This window comes from Mustela lutreola, chromosome 14, assembly GCF_030435805.1.
Source record: "Mustela lutreola isolate mMusLut2 chromosome 14, mMusLut2.pri, whole genome shotgun sequence".
In the NCBI taxonomy this organism is placed as follows: domain Eukaryota; kingdom Metazoa; phylum Chordata; class Mammalia; order Carnivora; family Mustelidae; genus Mustela; species Mustela lutreola.
In genome coordinates, this window is record NC_081303.1 from 55,387,054 (window position 1) to 55,409,560 (window position 22,507).

General features: G+C 39.2%; 1 long non-coding RNA gene across 1 annotated transcript in view; it reads left to right on the forward strand.

The window, feature by feature from the left end:
• Positions 1-22,507, forward strand: part of LOC131815347 (uncharacterized) — a 107,655-nt gene that overhangs the window by 67,971 nt on the left and 17,177 nt on the right. The gene's annotated exons all lie outside the window — the stretch shown is intronic.

The following is a 22,507-nucleotide window of genomic DNA, read 5'->3' on the forward strand; positions in this document are numbered from 1 at the left end:
TCTTATAGTGGGTCACTTATCTTAAGTTACTAAATAACAAAGTTCATTTTTATTTTTTATTTTATTTTTTAAAAGAGTTTATTTATTTATTTGTCAGAGAGAGAGAAACAGAGTGCGCACAAGCAGGGGGAGCAGCAGGCAGAGGGAGAAGCAGACTTCCCGCTGAGCAGGAAGCCCAGTGAGGGGCTTGATCCCAGGACCACCTGAGCCAAAGGCAGATGCCCAACTGACTGAACCACCCAGGTGTCCCAAAGTTCATTTTTAAACTTCCAGGTTCATGTGGCATTGCTATTCCTCAACCTTCAATTCTGAGACTATATAAGACTAATGTGTTACAAAGGAAACTCGAAGAAGCGATTTCCTTGGTTATTTTGTGGGTGACAGTGTGATTCCTGCATGGATTGCCTCCGTGCCATTCCTCCAAACCATCTAGTTTGTTGAGTTGGGAAGGGCGTTCCCTTTTCAAGTCAGTATCAGATTGAAAAGTACAGCACTTACCATCAAATAATAGTGGATACGGGCAAACACTGGAAAAAAAAATACATTCACAGTTTAGGTGGAGAAACATCTTCAAACTTCATTTTACGTCCCATAAGCATTTAACCAAGCAGAGCGGGCAGCGTGGGTTTTGTCAACAGCAGCTCTTAAAGAAGCTGGGGTTATTTTTGTAGAAACTTTGCAACAGATGAAAGAACTTTTTTTGGTCTGTGAGCTATTATTAGCAAGACCAGGAAATTAGAAAATTAGCAGAGTGGTCATGTATAAGCTATGGGGATTTAGGGTTAGAATAAGACATTTGGGGGATTCTCAAGCCAATTGGTGTAGAAAGATAGAGTAGTTCTATACAATTTACATGAATTTCCAGAAATTTCTTTTACCTACTACTATGATAAAAGAAGCAAAGTTGATGGTCTGTGGAAGAGAAACTGTTTTGGTTGTGCCTGCTGATACAAACAGAAATGTCCCTAAAGAGACACTTGGTCCTGTGGAGTCCGAATGCCATACAGTTGTCTGGGATCCCCCTTTTCACCGGCAATAGAGCATTTCTTGCAGCCTATATTTAAACTTGGCACCTGTTGGGGGTACCCCTGGTGTGGCCTCAGAATCAGTGGTGCAGCTATTAATTTCTACGACTTGCTTTAGTTACTAGGAGCTGCTGCCAGACAGGGGAGGCGGAGCACCATATGGACAACAGAAGTATCAGAACACAGGGAATTACTCAAATATTTCAGAGAGATCTGGAGTAACAGGTTGTGGCACGATTTATTTCTTCAATTTGGGCCTGTAAGCAGGACTATAAGAACACCTCATGAAATGAAACATTGATCATTTATTTATTCAGTTTCTCACCTGAGTTCGACTATATGACAGAGTCTTTCCATTTTCTGGAAATTGTGGTGAAGAAGATAGATGAGGTTCTTGCTTTCCCAGTTTAGGAGTATACTACACTATATAATCAAACTTCTGTATTTTTCATTGTTATTTTATTTTATTTTATTTTTTTAAAGATTTTATTTATTTATTTGACAGAGAGAGATCACAAGTAGATGGAGAGGCAGGTAGAGAGAGAGAGAGAAAGGGAAGCAGGCTCCCTGCTGAGCAGAGAGCCCGATGCGGGACTCGATCCCAGGACCCTGAGATCATGACCCGAGCCGAAGGCAGTGGCTTAACCCACTGAGCCACCCAGGCGCCCCGTCATTGTTATTTTAAATCTAGAAGTTGTAAGTGGAAAAGTGTAAACCTTGAGTGTTCATATAGCATATTTAGCAGAGGAGAAAGACGGTAAGTATATTAGTAAGCAAATAAGAAAACGTTGGACCATGATAAGCGCAATCTAGAAAAATTAAAATGGGACTATAAATAATAGGAAGTCACTAGGTGGCTATTTTACGCTGGTCGGGGGAGGGGCAGGTCAGGGATAGCCTGAGGAGGTGGCATTTAAACCGAGATCCTAATGACTAGAAGGAAGGAGCCAAGTATAGATGGAGGAGGAGTGTGGGGGTTAATATAGGTAGAAGCAGCAATTAATGACAAGGTCCTAAGCTCTAGTGGCAGGCAGGGTGTCAGATTGCCAAGGGTTTTTTTGTAGCTCAAGGTAAGGAGTTTGGGTCTATTCTAAACAGCATTAAATGTCTTTAAATAGGGGTGTACTATGACAGGCCTAATTGAATTCCAGTGGCACAATTTACTCAATGTGTGATTGGGGTCAGTCTTATTCATGTGCTCAACACTTCCTGAGTGCTTGTCAGGCCTGGTGTTTGATTCTGGGGTTACCCAGATCCATCAGACATAGTCTTGACCCTGGATGAGTTCCCAGTCTTGTGGGTAGCTTCATCTTTTTGAACTTTTTTCCTACTCTGGAACAGAGGAATAATAATCTTCAGATTGTTTAGGGGATTAAACATGATGTTTGACAAAGATATTAATAAAGGGTCTGAAACATTATAGCTGCTCTAGAGGTGGTGTTTATTCTTATTGTTACTGATTTCCATTAGGTTATATAAAAGTTTTTTAAAGGAGATAAAATATAAAAATATAATTATTTAGCTGAATTTCTTACTAAAGAATGGGATCAATCCCATTCTTTAGTGAGAAATATATGTGTTTCTTATAAGAAATATGAATGAAATATATATAATAAATATAAATATATATTAATATATATTTAATATGGAAAATATACATAATATATAATAATACATAATAATTCATATATATATTCATATAAGAAATATATATGTGGATCTAGTTATTTTCAAATAATCTGTGATGGTTCCTTTTACCAACACCGCAGTCTAAATTATTGTAGTATTATAGTAAGTCTTGAAATCAGGTAGTATTGGTTCTCCAAATCTGTCCTCTTTTTTGGCTATTCTAAATTTTTTGTTTTTCTTCATAAATTTTATAATCAATTTGTTGTTTTCCATAAAAAATTCCTGCTGGGGCCATCAAAAGAAATTAAATCTTGCCATTTGCGACGACGTGGATGGAACTAGAGGGTATTATGCTTAGCGAAATAAGTCAATCAGAGAAAGACAAATATCATATGATCTTTCTGATATGAGGAAGTTGAGAGGCAATGTGGGGGTGTAGGGAAAGGATAAATGAAACAAGATGGGATCAGGAGGGAGACAGACCATAAGAGACTCTTAATCTCACAAAACAAACTGAGGGTTGCTGGGGGGAGGGGGGTTGGGAGAAGGGGGTGGGATTATGGACATTGGGGAGGGTATGTGCTATGGTGAGTGCTGTGAAGTGTGTAAACCTGGCGATTCACAGACCTGTACCCCTGGGGCTAATAATACATTATATGTTTATAAAAAAATAAAAAAAATTCCTGCTGGGATTTTTATTGAGATTTCACTGAATGTATGGAGTGTAGAAATATGATTTTTTAATCTTAAAAGTACGGAATTCTCCAATTCATGACACAACATATCTCTCCATTTATTTATGTCTTTGACTCTAAAAAAGGAAAGGGGATGGAAGAAATTTGCTCTGAACTATGTCTTTGCCTAACTTAGGTACTGTTGTAATATATTAAAAAGCAGAACTTGTGACCATTTTTTTCATTAAGCATTTTATGTGCTATCTAGTGCTCCTAAATGTAGTTTTGTTTTGTTTTTGTTTTTTGTATTCTTTAAACATTTTTGGATAAAAAAGTTCAATTGTAAATTTTTAATGAAATAAGTTAACATCAAATCATTGTATACCATTTTTGACAATTCAAAAAAAAAAAAAATGACCACCTCTACCCATTATCTCAGGTAATCCGACTAAATTAACTAATAGTAGTCCTGGGCTTATGAATGATTTACTTTTAAAATAAAGTCATGTTTGTTGAACTTTGTCCATAATAATAGAAATGTCAATTAAAACTTCTGAGGTTAAGTGTTCATCTAACAGATTGGCAAAGATCAGAAAGTTAAGTAATAATGTATTAAACTTCTTTCGGTTATTCTCGTCTCTGTGGGGCGAAGAGTCACTGGGCCAAGGGGTTGTGCCCACCCAGGTCCTTCTCCTGTTCTAGATCACATTCCAAGGACCTAGGATCATAGGGAGTCCTCAAGATAGCAGGGTACAGTGAAAGGGGTTTGAGCATCAGAAAATGGGAAGCACTTGCTGGAGTGATCTATAAGATCTCTGTCAGCTCCATGACTCTAAATCAAGGATTTATGGACCACTTTCTCAGTAGAAAAGTCCCCTGACTTTTAAAATTGTACATTAGTCCTCTGAGTCTCTAAGAAAGTAGAGATTCAAAAATGAATGTCACTCTTTCTTAGTTCAAACACAGCTATCTACAGAAGACGTAGAAATGTTAGGCTTATCTTGGTCCAAACACATCTTTTCTGGAACATCTTGTTGCTTTAAGAAGTTCCAGTGGCATTGTCACCAGGTTGTGAAATGTACCCAGTGATCACTGTCCTGTTGCGGAGGGCTGATAAGGAACACTCACAGGGAACTCAGAATCATCGCACCTCACCTGTTTATAAGATAATGGGCTCTTGGTAAATCATTTAGAATAGTGCCTGGGAATCAATCGATAGTTTTAGTAGTTTTTGATGGATTGTTGATTGAGTTGAGTGATAATTGGGAAATTTAAGATATATACTTTATTTAAATAAAAAGATTTTATTTATTTATTTGACAGAGAGAGACACAATGAGAGAGGGAACACAAGCAGGGTGAGTGGGAGAGGGAGAAGCAGCCTTCTCGCTGAGCAGAGAGCCCGATGGGAGCCCGATACAGGGCTCGATCCCAGGACCCCAGGATCATGACCTGAGCCAAAGGTAGATGCTTAACCATTGAGCCACCCAGGCACTCCTAAGATATATATTTTAATGGAATGCAGGTGTCTTTGAGGAGGGCATGCTTAAAAATCTCTGGGGCAAGAGGACCCCATTTACAAGATATTTGGTTTTAGTGAAGTGATCTATGAAGAATATTTAAGAGACTACAACTAGATTTTTCTTTTTGACACTTACTACCTGGTTGACTTAATTAATGTAATAAAAAATCAGAGTAATATCAATGTTTATTCTTTTCCATTCTATAAACTATGATCTGATGAATAGATCCCTGCAGAGACCCTACTCCCCGTCTATTACTTTGCTCAGAACAATGGGAAGGAATAAAATAAACCTGAAGTTGCATAATGTTCACAACATTTATAAAATAAAAAATACATCTAAAAGAAAGTCATATTTAATTATAATAGTTACTTAAACAAAAAACAACAAAATAGGCAATCACTACTTAAATATGAGCCAGATTGTTTTCACAACAATGAAGACCCAATTAAAACAGCTTGGGACAAGATTAGAAGTGGATCAACTATTGAACGACATTGGGCAACCCCCGCTCCCTCACCATTTTGGAGAATACCTGTCATATAACTTTTTCACAGACCCCAAATTGCTGCTTTAAAACTCTGTTACTCTAGGAGTGCCTGGATGGCTCAGTTGGTTAAGCATCTGCTTTGGGCCTAGGTCATGATCTCAGGGTCCTGGAATCGAGACCCACATTGTGCTCCCTCCTCAGTGGGAAGTCTGTTTCTCCCTCTCCCTCCCACTCTCCCCATTTCCCCTGCTCATGCTCTTTCACTCTCAAATAAATAAGATATCTAAAAAAAAAAAAAAAAAAAAAATCACAAAAAACCAAACCCAGAATAAAACTCTACTACTGTTCTGTACTATTGAGTGCTGTCAAGTATACCTGATTTGACAGGTATTATATTGTAGTAAATTATACCAAGGCTCCCATACTGAGGGCTATTCCTAATGTTTTTGGGCAATATGAGCTTTTTCTCAGCTTCCATGGGGATCCAGAGACTCCACCTCTCCTGGTTCCCTTCATCCATCCTGGACAATAACATCTGCTACCCTGACTGATGATTTGGTGTTAGAAATTAAGAATAATAGCTGACCTGTAGAGGCAGTTGAACTTAATCTTAAGAAAGCACATACACATATTAAACTGGAAAATCAAAATAAACATATCTCAAATAGTAAATAATAGAAGAGAAGAATTCCACTTTTCAAAAAAGTAAGGTGAGGCTCGTCTGAATTTCTGCGCATTTTGATGTGCATTTACTGCCCAAATCTTTGGCGATTAGTGATGATGTCATATAGAGATTATTCTAGAATCAAATTATTCTAATTCTAGAATCAAATTATTCTAGAATCAAATTATTCTAATATTCTAAATAATCATTCAAATTATTCTAATTTGGGTCCTAGTTATAGAATATCTGTGGCTCTCTCAAATTTCCCAGAATGCTTTTTTCTTCCTTCCTCCTTCTCTTGTTCCCTTTACTTCCGTTTCTCTTTCATTTTGTTCTTCGTCTTTCTTAATCCTTTCTCCAGTGACAACACTCTAGATTTCTCAGTTGTACTCAAGATTAAAATGATTTTGAACTTTCTTATATTTTTTTCTCTTATAACCAGTATCAGCCAGAGCCTAAAAACTTCCTTTTACATTCTGTGTTCAGGAGACCCACGGTTTGATTGATTGTACTGGTGGTAGTTAGTGACTCTAAGGTCTGAGCCACTTGAATCAGTGAACCTGGAAACAGAGTATTTGGCTTCTGACTTCTATTTATCAACCCTATAGCTACATCTGACATTATTTTTTCTTATTAAAAGGAATATTAATGACTTATTTTTAGCTTTGTGAAGATTTTACCTTTTTGTTTTTTAAAGTAGGCTCTACACCCAACATGTGGGTTGAACTCACGACCCTAGGATCAAGACATGAGCTGAGATTGAGAGGCAGATACTTAACTGATTGAGACACCCAAGCGCCTGAAGACTTTACTTCTTCTTCTTCCCTTTTTTTTTTTTTAAACTCCATCCCACTACCTCCCCTCCCTTCCAGCAACCCACAGTTTCTTATAGTTAAGAGTCTCTCATGGTTTTCCTCCCTCCCTGATGACTTCCCATTCAGATTTCTCTTCCTTACTTATCGTCCCATTGACTCCTTTTCCATCTGATGCCTCCAATTTTTCAAATTCCAAATAACCTAATTTCATCAAGCAGAGCTATCTTTGGAAATTAACCAAGATCATTGAAAATTTACTATGCACTTTGAGCTGTATAAAGAGGGTAAAGACAGTTTCTGCTGCCAGTGAATTTAGTATCATTTGTGAGATAAGGCATTAGTTCTCTCTTCTTGGAATGCCCCTGCCTGCTTTTCTATCTAAAGTCATCCTTCTGGAAGAGTCATTAGTGTCTCTAGACCACCTAACTGGGAGAGAGAATCCCTCTCTTGGCTAATACTTTCATCACTGCAGTTGATCCTCAGTTTTGTAATTAGTTACATGTCAGTTTTCACTACTCCAGTGTGAGCTCCTCCACAACAGGTCTTTTGTTTTAATTCACCTAGTTCCTGATACATAGAGTAGCTGTTTAAAAAATGCCAGGTTTTAGATTGCAGAATTAAACCCTGAATTATGATCTACTATAATATATAAAAACAATTCTCAGAAATATTAAAATGTATCAGGATGTCTTTACTTGTCACATATCCCCAGACAAATCAGAAACCATAAGGATTCTTTCAATTCTTAGCGCTCAATTTCATCATTCTTATTCAAGATTCCTTTTTTTTTTTTTCAGTATTTCAATTAGCCCCAGCAAATCTTTTGTTTATGTAAGTTTGTTTTTTTTTTTTTGGTATGGTTATTGGTATTAGCCCATTTTAGAAAAATTAATTTTTCTGTTATTATAGGTACTGAGGATTTTTTGTTTTCAGGATGTTGAGCAAGATGCCACAATGAGGCTTTGTTAAATTATAGTTTGTACAATTAATGAACCTTTTATTTCTGCTCAAGATTACAGAGAGTTTAACTTTGTGTTCTTTTCTAAATTGATAACAGCTTGTTTTAAAAATCTATTTTTAGATTGGATGTGTTTGGAAATGCTTTAGGAAATAATGCAAGTGGCCAATGGTTTTGTTTTGGCATGTTTTTATTTTGTAATGCATGCTTTGTGACCTAGGAGATATACAGCAGATTTCAATTTATTAAACATAAAACTTCCAACTTTTAACCCCTGGAAAGGAGAATGAACAGAAAGCCTGATTAATTATTGGTATAGTGATCCTTTGGCCATGCTAGCTGAATGATTTACACTGGTGTTTTCTTAGGTCTCACTGAACAAAGCCTCATTCACTGCGGGTATTCAATAAAAAAAAAATAAAAACATTCACTGCGGGTATTCAATAATAAAAACAGTCATAGGGTTAGGAATTTACAATCTCAAAGAAAATACAGTACAATCTGAACAAAATGATATTTCTAATTTAATATCTTCTAGATTTTTCTGCCCAAATCATCTTTCCTTCTAGAGGCTTTGATCATATTTATTCTTTTTCAGAAACATGGCTTATCTATGTTTTTGTGCCAAACGTGAATTATCCCTTTTAGTGTTCAGCATCCTTTGCTCATTTATCCATATCCATATAATTTTTCCATTTCTCATTTTCTATTATTTTCACCTCAAACAGATTTTCCATGTTCTTCACAAAGAATCAGCCTAGTGAGGCGATTCATGAAAAGATGCTTTATTCCTCTGTGTTCTCCAGGGAGACAGAATTTATTTAAAAAAATATTAGGCTTCTTGGGGCACCTGGGTGGCTCAGTGGGTTAAGCCTCTGCCTTCAGCTCAGGTCATGGTCTCAGGGTCCTGGGGTCGAGCCCCGAGTTAGGCTCTCTACTCAGCGGGGAGCCTACATATCCCTCTCACTGTCTTCTTGTGATCTCTCTGTCAAATAAGAAACAATCTTAAAAAAAATAGATTAGACTTCTTGAAAGGAAATACATTTAGAATTTTTGTTTTTGCCTACTTTGGCCAGTCTAGACATTGGTCCTTTCAAATAGACATTTAAATAACAAGTGCAGCACGTGGGAAAGAAAAACAGAACACTTGAGGGGTTGTTTTGCACATTAATCACTCACGAAAGTTTGAGCTTTGAGAATTCAGTTAATTAACTGTACACGCTTAAGAAATTAAAAAAAAAATTAGCTGTGGTCAAATGCCACTTTCTATTAGGTGTTAGAGGTAGAGAGCTGAATGAACAGAATCCTTGATGCCAAGGACTGACAGTCTCATGGAAAAGGCAGACTAATGGATGAATGACACAGTCTGTCCTATGATGGCAACTCAGGGAGGCCTGTGAAATATGTCCCTGTGAAGCTTTATAAACAGATATCTGTTTTTTATTTTTTTTTTATTAAGGATTTTTGTTTATTTATTTGACAGATCACAAGTAGGCAGAGAGGCAGGCAGAGAGAGAGGGGGAAACAGGGTCCCCGCTGAGCAGAGAGCCCGATGTGAGGCTCGATCCCAGGACCCTGGGATCATGACCTGAGCCGAAGGCAGAGGCTTTAACCCACTGAGCCACCCAGGTGCCCCCAGATATCTGTTTATAAACAGATGTGGAACTTATAAACTTACAAATGTGTAACTGAACTTTGGAAGATGGACATTATTAAGAGGAAAAAAATTTCTATATCAAAAGAGTATTCCAGACAGGGAATAGCATGAGTGAGAGCAAGGAACCTTAAGGTGCTGTGAGCCGTTTGTGAATTAGATGTATCTCAATGTGATTGAGCGAGGAGAGGGAAAAGGAGTGGCAAGAAATGATGCTGTACAAAGATGCGGGAGTCAAGTCAGGGTTACGTGGGGGATCATGGTCGAGGATGCTTGGGGTGATTTTGATGCCAGGTTTTTGAATATGGGAAATGATATTCTTTGTTCCTGAATGAGAGAGCTTGCTTCCTATCTCTCTCTCTTCCATGTGAGGACACAACAAGAAGACAGCTGTTTGCGAGCCAGAAAGACTGGCCTCATCAGAATGGAATTGGCTGGCACCTTAATCCTGGACTTCCCAGCCTCCAGAACTATGAGAAATAAATGTCTGTTGTTTAAGCCTTCCAGCTTCTGGTATTTTATCACAGCAGCCTGAGCAGACTAGGACAGTTCCTCATTTCTTTTAGTGATACTGTATTCCTAGTAAGGCATGCTAGAGATTTGGGAATCATCTTCAACTTCTCCTGTTTCTGCCTCCACAATCCATGAATTTTGTGTGTTCTCTTTTCTGGTATTCCTGCACTGTTCAGTACCATGGTTCCTTGTCATTGTTTGTCTGGATTATTTCAATAATCTAATTGGTTTCATTTTTGTCTACGACCCTCAGAAGACCTACAGAAGAGAAAGTACTGATGCACAGTGAAGTGCTCTTCTTCAGAAATTTTCAGTGGCTTTCCATCATCTGAAGAATAATATTCAAACTCCTCAGCACAGAATTTAGAGCCCCCTCCTATCCCTACCCATAGTATGGCTTCAATCGTCTTTCTAGGGTCATTTCCCAAAACACCCAGCCATGTGCTTTTTCTTGTGGCCACTCACAGTTTAGTTCATCAGGAGCTTCCATTTTGATGAACACATTGATGTGCTGGAGGGTGATGTGCCCTGATTCAATGAGGAGAAGGCACAGAAGCTTCTCATTTGGGACCCTCCCACAATTCACCCTCTGGTCTCTTCATTTGGTTGGTCCTCCATAGCTTTCATAATGAAACTGTGATAGTAACTACTGCACTTTCCTGAGTTCTGTCATTCCTTCTAGTGAATTATCAAACCTGAGGGGGTCATGAGTCCCCAGATTTGTAGCAAAATAATCAGGAATTCCAGTAGCCGGAGGACCCTGAAACTAGGACTGCCATCTGAAGTGTGAACCATCTTGTGAAGGACTACGCACTTAACGTGAGGGGTGGTTAGTACCAGAAATGAATTGCAGTACGTTGTTTGAGGTGGAAATGAAATAATGTCACAGAATGAAAGCCATTTTGCTGATAGCAACATTTTCAGTGGGCATTTTTTGGGATGACCTAAAGCAAAAGGAGATTAGCATTGCTTTAAAAAATATTCTTACCAAAGAGGAGAATTGGCTACAATCTCAAGGTTTAAAGCATCACTCTCTATACATCTCATTTTTCATCGTAGTGTTCAGGAAAAGTATTCTGTTAGCGGTCAAAATGGCTTAATCCTTAGAATTACATTTCTGCTTTTCAAATAAATAGCCCGTTTGTTTTTCCTCTTAGGGTTTTTTCCCCTGCCCTCCTGGATATAAACCACTTGCTATCTGGTTGCAGAAAGGGAAATCGGGTGGCAATTGGAGACAAGACTTCGATCCTTTTTGCCAAGCTGAGAGGGAAGAACTCAGTGATCACATGGTCCTGCTGACACTAAGCATATCTGGAAACCATCTAGATATTCACATGAGAACATATGACTTCTCTCTTCCCCATTTCTTTCTGGATATTACAATTTGACATTTGTCATCCGGACAGGACTTTTCTTTGTTCTCCTTGTGGGGAAGCTTGATAACGTCTGATTTTATGCGGCCTCTTCGAAAGTCTTCCTTTCCATTCTCCTTTCACTTGGTCACCCAACGTTTGGTTTCAGCTTTGCTTTTATAGCCCCTGGGTACTGTCTTGACTGTCTGAGGATCCCGCTTTCCAAACTGCAAGGCCGTCACACCGTTGCCTTATGCGTAATGGTTGGCTTTCTTAGCTCACTTCCTTAGCATGACTTTTTTTGGGGAGGAGGGAGGTGAAAAGCAAACTTCTGAGAAATGTCAGACCAGGGATGCCTGGGTGGCTCAGTGGGTTAAACATCTGCCTTCGGTTCAGGTCATGATCCCAGAGTCCGGGGATCAAGTACTACGTTGGAATCCCTGCTCAGCTGGGAGTCTGCTTCTCCCTCTGCCTACTGCTCCCCCTGCTTGTGCACTCTCTCTCTCTGAAAAATAAATAAATAAATAAATAAATAAATAAATATCTTATTAAAAGAAAAAAAAAACACATTAGACCAATCCAACCAACGTAATTCTTTCTCTGAAATGTTCTTAACACAATGTCCTTTCTTTTATTCTTATTTTATTACCCAAGGAAAGAAAATTTACTTAGCTCCTTTTTTTTTAAACCCAAGATTTTGCTTCCCAATTAACATTTTTTGAGTTTCTTTCCACTGGAGGAATAGTTTTAGTCTTTACAAATAATAAATTGTCAAATCTTTGTGTCCAAAGGGGGGAAAAAATACATGAGTCAAATACATTTCACCAGATCTGCTTCAAAGATCACATTTCTTTTTAGAGGTCCATTTATTTTTTTCAGTTCTGAATTTTTCTCTGGTAAATATGATTAGCTAACAGCAATGGGTGAGAATAGCTCATCCTGTTGAGATAAATGAACTTCAGTTTGAGGGCATTCTAGTGTCCCCTATTTGAAGAGCATTCATGTACTATTTAGTGTGGTAAGATGACACACAGAGTCTGTTCATCACATGCTTGTTTACATTGCAATTCTATTTACTGTGTGTAGTGAATTTGTATACATGAAAATAATTTTATGAGTTCAAACTCAATGATTTATCAATACACATTTTTAAAAAAGATTTTATTTATTTATTTGACAGACAGAGATCACAAGTAGGCAGAGAGGCAGGCAGAGAGAGAGGAGGAGGCAGGCTCCCTGCTGAGCAGAGAGCCCAATGCAGGGCTCGATCCCAGGACCCTGAGATCATGACCTGAGCCAAAAGCAGAGCCTTTAACCCACTGAGCCACCCAGGTGCCCTCATACACATTTTCAAAGTTAATTTGTTGGGTGCGTTCTGTCCATGGTTCTGTTCTTGTCCCCTTGACTGTGATACCTAATCCCCACCTTTTGTTTTTTCATATTCCTGTGAAGAGCAGATCAGTGCCACCAGTGACAGGAGCCACCCTAACAACTTACGAAGGCCAGTTATATACCCATACACAACTCTGTCAAGTCAAAGGAATGTTGTATAAAAAACATTCTAATAGGTATCTTTTCTCTTGATTATAAAAATTGTCCATGCTATCACAAGAAATTTTTGAAATAGATTCAGAATCCCATACAACTGTGATGCTATCCCATCATAATAAATGCTTACTCCCCAGTGCAATTCCTTTCAGTCCTTATCATTGTTTTCCCAACAGGCTGAGATCATATTTATAAATATTTTAACTGATTTTTGCTTTAGTTTCACTTTATTTTCAGCAGGCATTAGAAAGACCAAGACGAATATACCTAAGCAATCTTTATCCCTCTTTACATAAAATAACTACATTGAAAGTGGAGAGCATACAGTTTACTGTTAACTTTGCTGTTTCTCAGTGCTTTTCTTATTTTTGTTTCCTATTTTTGATATTCTCTTTAATTATAAGAGATTACCCAGAGTATTATCTAATCAAAATAAAATCTTCAAAAAGGAAGTTTATTTCTGCTTTCACCATGACTGAGTCAAAATTGATCAAATTGCTAGAAGAGCTAAATAAAAAGGAACAAAGAATCTCCTGGTATAATTATCTTCTGTAGCAACATCAGCCTGAATAATCCATTTGGGATTCTTTCTGTATGTGTCTGTCCAAAAACATTTGCTACAAACACTGCTTTCCCCATACGCAAGTAACGTTTAAACATTCATTAAAGCTCCTAGTGGACAGCCACAAGAAGTACCAAATCCTCGCTGTGTACAATCTGTAAGATACTTTTCACATGCTAGTTACTAAATAAATGTGAAAGGAAGACCAGGATTTTTGATTTCTGATCTAAAAGTGCTTATTCCTAATTAGTGACAAGAAGAAAGAAAGGGGAAGGAATTAATATTAGCTTCCTGCCTCTATTTTGACAGTGCTATGTACTCTACATACTAAATTCTTACTGCTCTAGAAAGTAATCACTCATCTTATTCCATAAATTCTGTTACTTTTGTTCCCTGACAGATGCATTTTATTGAATGCATATTTTAAAAAAGATTTTATTTATTTATTTGAGATAGAGAGAAAGCACAAGCTGGGGAAGGATCAGAGGGAGAGAGAGTAGCAGGCTCCCCATTCAGCAGGAAGCCCTACGTGGGGCTCGATCCCATGACCCTGGGATCATGACCTAAGCCAAAGGCAGAGGCTTAACTATCTGAGCCACCCAGGTGCCCCTATTGAGTACATATTGATAAAAAGTAGGATTATTTTTCTTACCTCATGAACAATGTGCAGGAAGACAGTCCAGGATTAGTACGCTGGTCTAGGAAATTGACAAGGTTGTGCAAAAGGCTCTGGGGAGGTGTCTTACTGGGCATAATGACACCCTAAACAAATGAGGGTGATGTTAAAAATGATAAAGGGGAGAATGGATGCCTCTCGATTCTCTGCCATCAGTACTGCTTACTCATCAAGGCCAGTATCCTGTCTTGCATGGATTCCTGTGATTATCTTCATATTGGTCACTTAACCTACGGTCTTGTGCAACGTCAGTCCATTCTTCATACTTCCACCAGAGTGATCTTCCTTGAACACAAACATAAGTGTGTCCTTACTTGCTTAAAGCACTTCAGTGACTCTTTGTTGTTCTTAAGACGAAGTTCGAGCTCCTTCAGACGGCATTCAAAGGTCCTCCAGATTTGGACATTATTACAGCTCTGCTGTCCATGTTCGATTACGTTTTAGCCACACACATTTTCAACGCCTTATATGTACCTTATCTCTTTCAGTTAGGAGGGTTTATATAGATTCCCTTTGAATTTTCAGAGAAACTGGATTTACAGTTTTCTTTTCTTTTTTTTTTTTTTTTAAGATTTTATTTATTTATTTGTCAGAGGGAGAGAAGCGAGAGCGAGCACAGGCAGACAGAGTGGCAGGCAGAGGCAGAAGGAGAAGCAGGCTCCCTGCCAAGCAAGGAGCCCGACGTGGGACTCGATCCCAGGACGCTGGGATCATGACCTGAGCTGAAGGCAGCCGCCCAACCACTGAGCCACCCAGGCGTCCCACGGACTTACAGTTTTCTAATATAGATTCTGCTTTTTTAAAATGTGAGGCATGTGGGCAAATAAAAGATCTCTGTTGATGAAATTCAACTCTTCTACTGCTGCTGAGCAATCTTTATACTATTCCTTTGGCCCAAAATAGTCTTTTCTCATTTTGCTGAATTAATTTCATCCCAACCCTTGTTTTTTGCGTTTTGTTTGTCTGCCTTCTCAGTTTTCAGGCCACACACTGTATGCGATTTCCTCCCAGGAAGCCTCTCTGCCTTCCCAGATCTGGGCACATCTTCTCCCCTATGTACTCCAGACATGGGCAGCTCTATTGGCATCAGCATGTGACAAACTTCCCATTAAGCTTGAAGCTCAGAGGATTGGGGTCATTTCTGTCTCAATTGTTTATTCATTGATTCAGCAAATATTTAATGGGCACCTACTATGTGCTAAGGCTATTTTAGGCACTAGGGATTTAGTAATTAACAAAGTGGGGAAAACTTTTGACTTTCATGGAGCCAGGTAGGAAGATAATAAACAGGAGAAATAAAACATATAGTATATTATATAGTGCCCTCTCTAATCTCTTTTAAGAAAAATGAAATGATCTACAACTCACATTTGCTCTATCAATCAGGACAGACTTTGGTGTTTCTCAAGTCCTTTTTTTTTTTTTTTTTTTTCATTATTGCATGCTTAAGGAGGCTTTTTAGAAGATTTTTTTTCCCCAAATGTCTACCCACCCCCTCTCCCTTATGAAATTTAAATACCACAAATATACTGTATGCCAATTTATATACTGTGGGCCTTTGGAAGCCATAGAACATTGTATTTTTCACAACCCCCAAACCAATTTTTATCATTATTGTCTCTGTTAAGAGTACGTGGGTTAGATTATCCTGCTGTTGCAATTATCCCCAAATGTCAGCTGCCAAAAGCAAGAAGTCATGCTCCACGACCACTGTAGGTCAAGCTGTGGACTCTGGGACTCAAGCTGACAGTCAGTCACTATGGAATCATTGCTGGTCTCCAGGCAGAGACAAAGAGCACATGACAACTCAAAAAGAACTGTTTACAGCTTCTTGAACTTCTGCTCAGAGGTGACATGTGCTGCTTCTGCCCACTTTCCAATAGCGAATCAAGTCACATGGCCGCATCCCATATTGTGTGGGAAAGAAGAGGGAAAGCGGAAGTACAATCTTAACATGAAAGCGGAAGTACAATCTTAACATGTGACTGAAAAGAAGAAAAAAACGCCTCAGAATATTTGTGAAGAGCCCTAACGATTGTTACAGCTGTGGTCCCAACAGTCCTCAGAGGCAGAGAGGATGTTGAGGATGTCAATGTTGTTTGTTCAAAAGCCTGCAGAGGCCAAATCCAGGTAACTGGCTCTTACTTGTTTATTTTACTCCCTGTCTCTGGGGTTCAATCCTGCCCATCGTGATAAATGTGTGCGCATCATTGAGCTTTCAGTATGTATGAAACAACTCTTTCACTCTTAATCCTTGGTCTTTTTAGACCACTGCTGGATATGGCCCTCCTCATACCCTCATGACACTGTACCATGAAGAATCAGGCTTTAAAAAGGCATGTGGGCCCATAACACTCACAAGGGCAATGAAAATATTGCCAGAATCTCACTCACCACAGCCCGAAAATCTATATTGTTTGCACTGGGGGTAATTTATTCATATGACTTTCTATCATCAGAGTCCTGAATGAACCCAATCAAGACTGCCCTGAGAGCACTGGGCACGGGGTTCACAGACCCCAAAGACATCTTCAGGTCTGTTCCCCTAGAGCCCAGCAAGCTACAAAACCCTGCGACAGACCTGGGGGAAGGAAGTGGGGCTAATTCCAAAGGAAGGCATTTCTGGGAAGACATAGCAGGACAAAACTCTGGATTTTCTTGTTCTAGAGTATAGCAGGCTCCATTTCTGGTACCGTGGGTGATGCTCTTCTACCCAGCAGACTTCCACTATGGCCTTCTTGTTATTTCATTTGGCAAGGTCACGTGTTAGAACCATTGTTGTGAGATAATGGAGACTGGGCAATGGTACAGTTTGGGGACATGTCAAGGTTTTCAGGAACCTGAGCAATAATCTGGCCCAATTCTATGTTTGGACAAATAAGAAGACAGTGACTCAGTGTTCCATAAGAGGCCAGGGTCAGAGAAAATCCCAGGGCTCTTGCCTGCTGGTATGTTGTCTACTTCTCTCTCTCTCTGGGATGATTTGCTACACTTCCTTCTTCAACCTCCAAAGCGGAAGATCCCTTCTGTTTATTTGTCAAGTTCCCTCTCCCTCAGGTCCCCTTTCTTTCTCCTTTCTTCTACTCAAAATAGAAGTGTGTTGTGGTTTCTAGAGGAGGAATCCAGATCTGAGCTTTCCCAACCTTGGCGAGAGGCCCTGGCAAGGTTTCTTCCGTGCTGTCTCGGGGACATCCGCAGCTGGAGAACAACCAGTCTCTCCCACAGGCTGGGGAAATGCCACGTGACTTCTCCTTGCCTCGTGGCCCACCATGGGTTATAAGCAGCACAACTATCCCTGGCCTTGGAAAGTCGGGGGACCCAGACAATTTGCTTTTGAGCCCTCAGAACGTGCTGTGGGAATTCAGCAGCCTCCTTCCGTGGCTCCTGCGGCTGCCCCCAACTTGCCAGGGCTGGCCTTTATTCACTCTCTCCCTTGTATTCCCCCAGGCCTAGAACATAACACTGGATTTCATCCATATTTATTGAACCGAATGGTATGAATTGAACTGCAATGGAGACAATGACCCCGTGAGTCGAAGTACCTTGCCGAAAGTTGCACGGCCAGTAAGAATGAGGTTGAATTCAGAATTTGAATCCATTTGCCTGACTTTGCTGTGTTATGAGAATCCCACATTCCAAGCTGAATTTACGACAATGAAGTTTCCCCTGCGCTATACTGCTGAGTAAGGGGCAGCACCCATAGTGGCCTGGGGGGTCAGGGGAGCTCCTTTCTCACCCACATAGTGTAACTGTGTAGAACATTTAAGAAGCAATAAGGTTTGATGATTGCTCCGTCGTAGCCTGAACTCTTCATGGTACAGCGTCGTGAGGTCGTGAGGAGGGCCGTATCCAGCAGCGGTCAGTCACCCCTGAAGACTCTGCCTGCTAACCTTGCATTTTGGTGACTTACCCCATCTGCTCTGTGCTCAGCCACTAGTGCCCTTTCTCAGACACAGTTTTTGCATACACGGAATGTATGTAATCTGAGGAACTAGACTTGTCAGGAAAGAGGGCCCACGTCAGCATCTTCCAACCCAGTGCTTGACTGATTGCTGAACTCCTAAGAGGTTCCCAAGCACCAGTTTAAACAAAAAATTAAAATAACAAAAGTCCTCCAAATCCAAAAAATAAACAATGTGCACTTGTCCAATTCTTGATTTCATCAGAGTTTTGGGTGAAGATAAAGTTGAAATGTCGCCATAACTCTTTATGTATGATTTATAGCCCAAATATATTCATTGAATTTGGTGCAACTTGCAAAAGTACACTGGACACTTTGTGACTACCCTGTAACTCCACACCCCAGTTTTTTTTTTTCTTTCCTTTTTTTTTCTTTTTAAGATTTTATTTATTTACTTGACAGAGAGAGAGATCAGAAGTAGGCAGAGAAGCAGGCAGAGAGAGAGAAGGGGAAGCAGACTCCCTGCTGAGCAGAGAGCCCGATGCGGGGCTCGATCCCAGGACCCTGGGATCATGACCTGAGCCAAAGGCAGAGGCTTAACCCACTGAGCCACCCAAGCACCCAAACACCCCAGTTTTGAAAACCTGCTTCTGGACTTGAACTCCCTAGAAACATCCTTATAGCTGTGGATGAGTTTCATTGTAGCTTAATTCCAGGCAACATTTTTTTTCTTCCCCCCAAATGCCGACAGCAATGCTGCTTTCTCTTCTGTGGTGCATTGAGAAAATGAAGAGGTTATTAACCAGAGGACATTTTTAAAAAATGGAATTAATATTGTCATGCTCTTTCCACTTGCATCACAGAAGGATTAGCATACAATACTTCTATCAAGACAGATTTTGCTTATTTTCCCTTACAAGGTACAAGAAAACAAGATAGGTATATTACTATTCTCCCTGGCAAAGGAGGAACTCACACAAAATTGGGTACACGTGTGGCCCTTACTTTTCCCCTAGGCTATTTTCTTATGTCATGGACAGTATACAACAAACATGAACTTCCTTTATGTTTAAAGGGAACTAGAGACATTGACTGGTGTTCACTCTAACTACCGTGGTTTTATTTTATGATTTTTTTGGTGACTATTTAATCACAACAAAATTTAGCAATGTATAACAGTGAAATGACCATAGTCTTCAAAGGAGATTTAGGTAGAAAAAGGATGAGAATTGGCAACTTCCAAATTTACAGTATCTGGGATCTGCAGAAATCAACGGCCGGGCAGGCAGTCAGGCATGTACTATATCAAAAGGATGGCAACCAGAGGGGAAGTTCTTAAGAATTCTAATAGCTGTTCCAGCAATTACATTACTAGGTATTTACCCCAAGGATACGAAAATACTAATTTGAAGGGATACATGCGCTCTGATGTTTATAGCAGCATTGTCTACAACAGCCAAATTGTGGAAGGAGCCCAAATGTCTATTGACTGATGACAATAGAAGTTTTGGAAGTTTTGGTACACACACACACACACACACACAGGAATATTACTCAGCCATAAAAAAAAAATGACATCTTGCTATTGGCAACAGTGTGGCTAGAACTACAGGGTATTATGCTAAACAAAATAAGTTAGTCAGAGAAAGACAAATACTATATGATTGCACTCATATGTGGAATTTAAGAAACAAAGCAAATGATCATAGAGGAAAAAAAGGGTAGGGGCACCTGGGTGGCTCAGTGCGTTAAGCCTCTGCCTCCGGCTCAGGTCATGATCCCAGGGTCTTGGGATTGAGCACCACATCGGGCTCTCTGCTCAACAGGGAGCCTGCTTCCCTTCCTCTCTCTCTGCCTACTTGTGAACTCTGTCTGTCAAATAAATAAATAAATAAATAAATAAATAAATAAATAAATAATCTTAAAAAAAAAAGGGGAAAACCAAGAAATAGACTTATAAGTATAGAGAACAAGCTAATGGTTACCAGTGGGAAGGGGGGTGGGGGGATGGATGAAATAGGTGATGGGGATTAAGGCATGCACTTGGGATGAGCACCGAAGGTTGTATGTGTTGAATCACTCAATTGTACATCTGAAATTAATATTATACTGTATGTTAGCTAACTAGAATTTAAATTAAAAAAAAAAAAAGAATTCGTATAGCCAAAGATCAAAGAGCAACAAACACACCTTTCAGTGTAGATTAACCATTGGAATCCAGTTTCTTAGAGTTGAAAGATAGTTATTACTGAGACTCACACCAGTTGTATCTGATAGTTAAACCCACCGAATCACATCCAGGAACAGTTCAATAAACACTATGATAAAGTATTCATAGAGAACACTTCTTCTTTCCATATACTTTCTTCTCTTTCTTTTTTTTCTTTTTCTCTTCTTTTCTTTCCTTCTTTCTCTCTCTTTCTTTCTTTCTTTCTTTCTTTCTTTCTTTCTTTCTTTCTCTCTCTCTCTCTCTTTCTTTTTTTGAGACACAGCATGCAAAAAGGGGTTTGGGGAGAGGTGCAGAGAAAGAATCCTAAGCAGGTTCCATGCCCAGTGCAGAGCCCAATGTGAGGTTTGATCTTCTGACCGAGATCATGATCCCAGCCAAAGAGTTGGATGCTCAACCTACTGAGCCATCCAGGCACCCTGAATATACTTTTTATTTTTTTCTTTAACCTAAAGGGATTTCAATAGGAATTCTAAAACTGCTCCATTGTAGTTGAGTTCTGAAGAAGTAAGACTTAGACATAGAGGACCCATAAGATAAATCTCCCATCCCCTTTTTTGTCAGTGAACAGGAGCAACTTTTCTACCTTAGCCTTCTCTTTTTAATCTTTTATTTAGAAAGCTGTTTCCCTGTTGCTGCTTTTCTCTCTTTTCTGTCTCTGAGATTAAGATCGAAGGCACAATTCAGGTCACCCATCCTCACTCAACCAGCTACAATTCTGATTTGAGCATAAATATTCATTAGCTTTTACCACATTTGATGGCTCATTCATTGTATTACTCTGAGGACTTACATCACCTTGCATACTTCATAATAATACAGACTTTCAAAATTTTGTTCATCTCATCTCTTCAGATAAATAAGGTCTCTCCAAACTAACTTTTTATCTCTGTCATAAAAAGCAGTTGATACTCATCATTAAATAGTAGGAGAAGTGGGGGGAGCGCCTCGGTGGCTCAGTGGGTTAAGCCTCTGCCTTCAGCTGTCAGGTCATGAGGTCATGATCTCAGGGTCCTGGGATCGAGCCCCACATTGGGCTCTCTGCTCAGCAGGGAGCCTGCTCCCACCCCCCCACCTGCCTCTCTGCCTACTTGTGATTGCTGTCTGTCAAACAAATAAAACCTTTAAAAATAAATAAATAAATAAATAGATAGATAGATAGATAGTAGGAGAAGGAGCAGAGAGCCTGTCTTAGGCATGCTGGGACTTGCTTTGCCCAGTTTGTTTATAGTTATACTCTGTAAGTGTTCATTAAAGGAATGAATGAGAAAATGAATGAAAGTCGAGAGACTTAGTTTTGGGTGCTCTTTGCCTCTTACTCACTGGGTGGCCTTGGACAAACCACTTGACATCTCCAACCTCCAATTTTTTCACTTGTAAATAAGTGAGGGATCAGATGTCCCCATTTCTTTGTAATAGTTAGATTAGATCTCACCCAATTACTTTCAAGGTATACTCAAAATAGCAATTACTTTATTAACACAGAGCTTATAAATCTTGCCTAAATCAGCAGTGAAATCCCTAAGGACGCTTAGTGTTTTTGTTTTCTTTCTAGTTGCTTCACTTATTATCTTTAAACTAGGACAAATAAATATTTTAAAAAGTACAAAGACTTTCCAGTTCCAGCAAAAGGGGAACTTTTCTTTTCTTTTTCTTTTTTTAATAATTTTTTATTTTTTTATTAACATATAATGTATTATTAGCCCCAGGGGTACAGGTCTGTGAATCGTCAGGTTTACACACTTCACAGCACTCACCGTAGCACATATCCTCCCCAATGTCCATATCCCCACCATATTCTCCCTTCCCTCTCCCCCTAGCAACCCGCAGTTTGTTTTGTGAGATTAAGAGTCTCTTATGGTTTGTCTCCCTTCCTATCCCATCCTGTTTCATTTTTTCCTTCCCTACACCCTAAACCCCCCACTTTGCCTCTCAAATTCCTCATATCAGGGAGATCATATGATAATTATCTTTCTCTGATTGACTTATTTTGCTAAGCATAATACCCTCTAGTTCCATCCACATTGTCACAAATGGCAAGAATTCATTTTTTTGATGGCTGCATAGTATTCCATTATATATATCTATATATCTATAGATAAATATATAATATATATATATATATATATATATATATATATATATATATATATATATATCAATCACATCTTCTTGATCCATTCATCTGGTTATGGACATCTAGGTTCTTTCCACAGTTTGGCTATTGTGGTCATTGCTTCTGTAAACATTTGGGAGCATGTGCCCCTTCAGATCACTACATTTGTATCTTTAAGGTA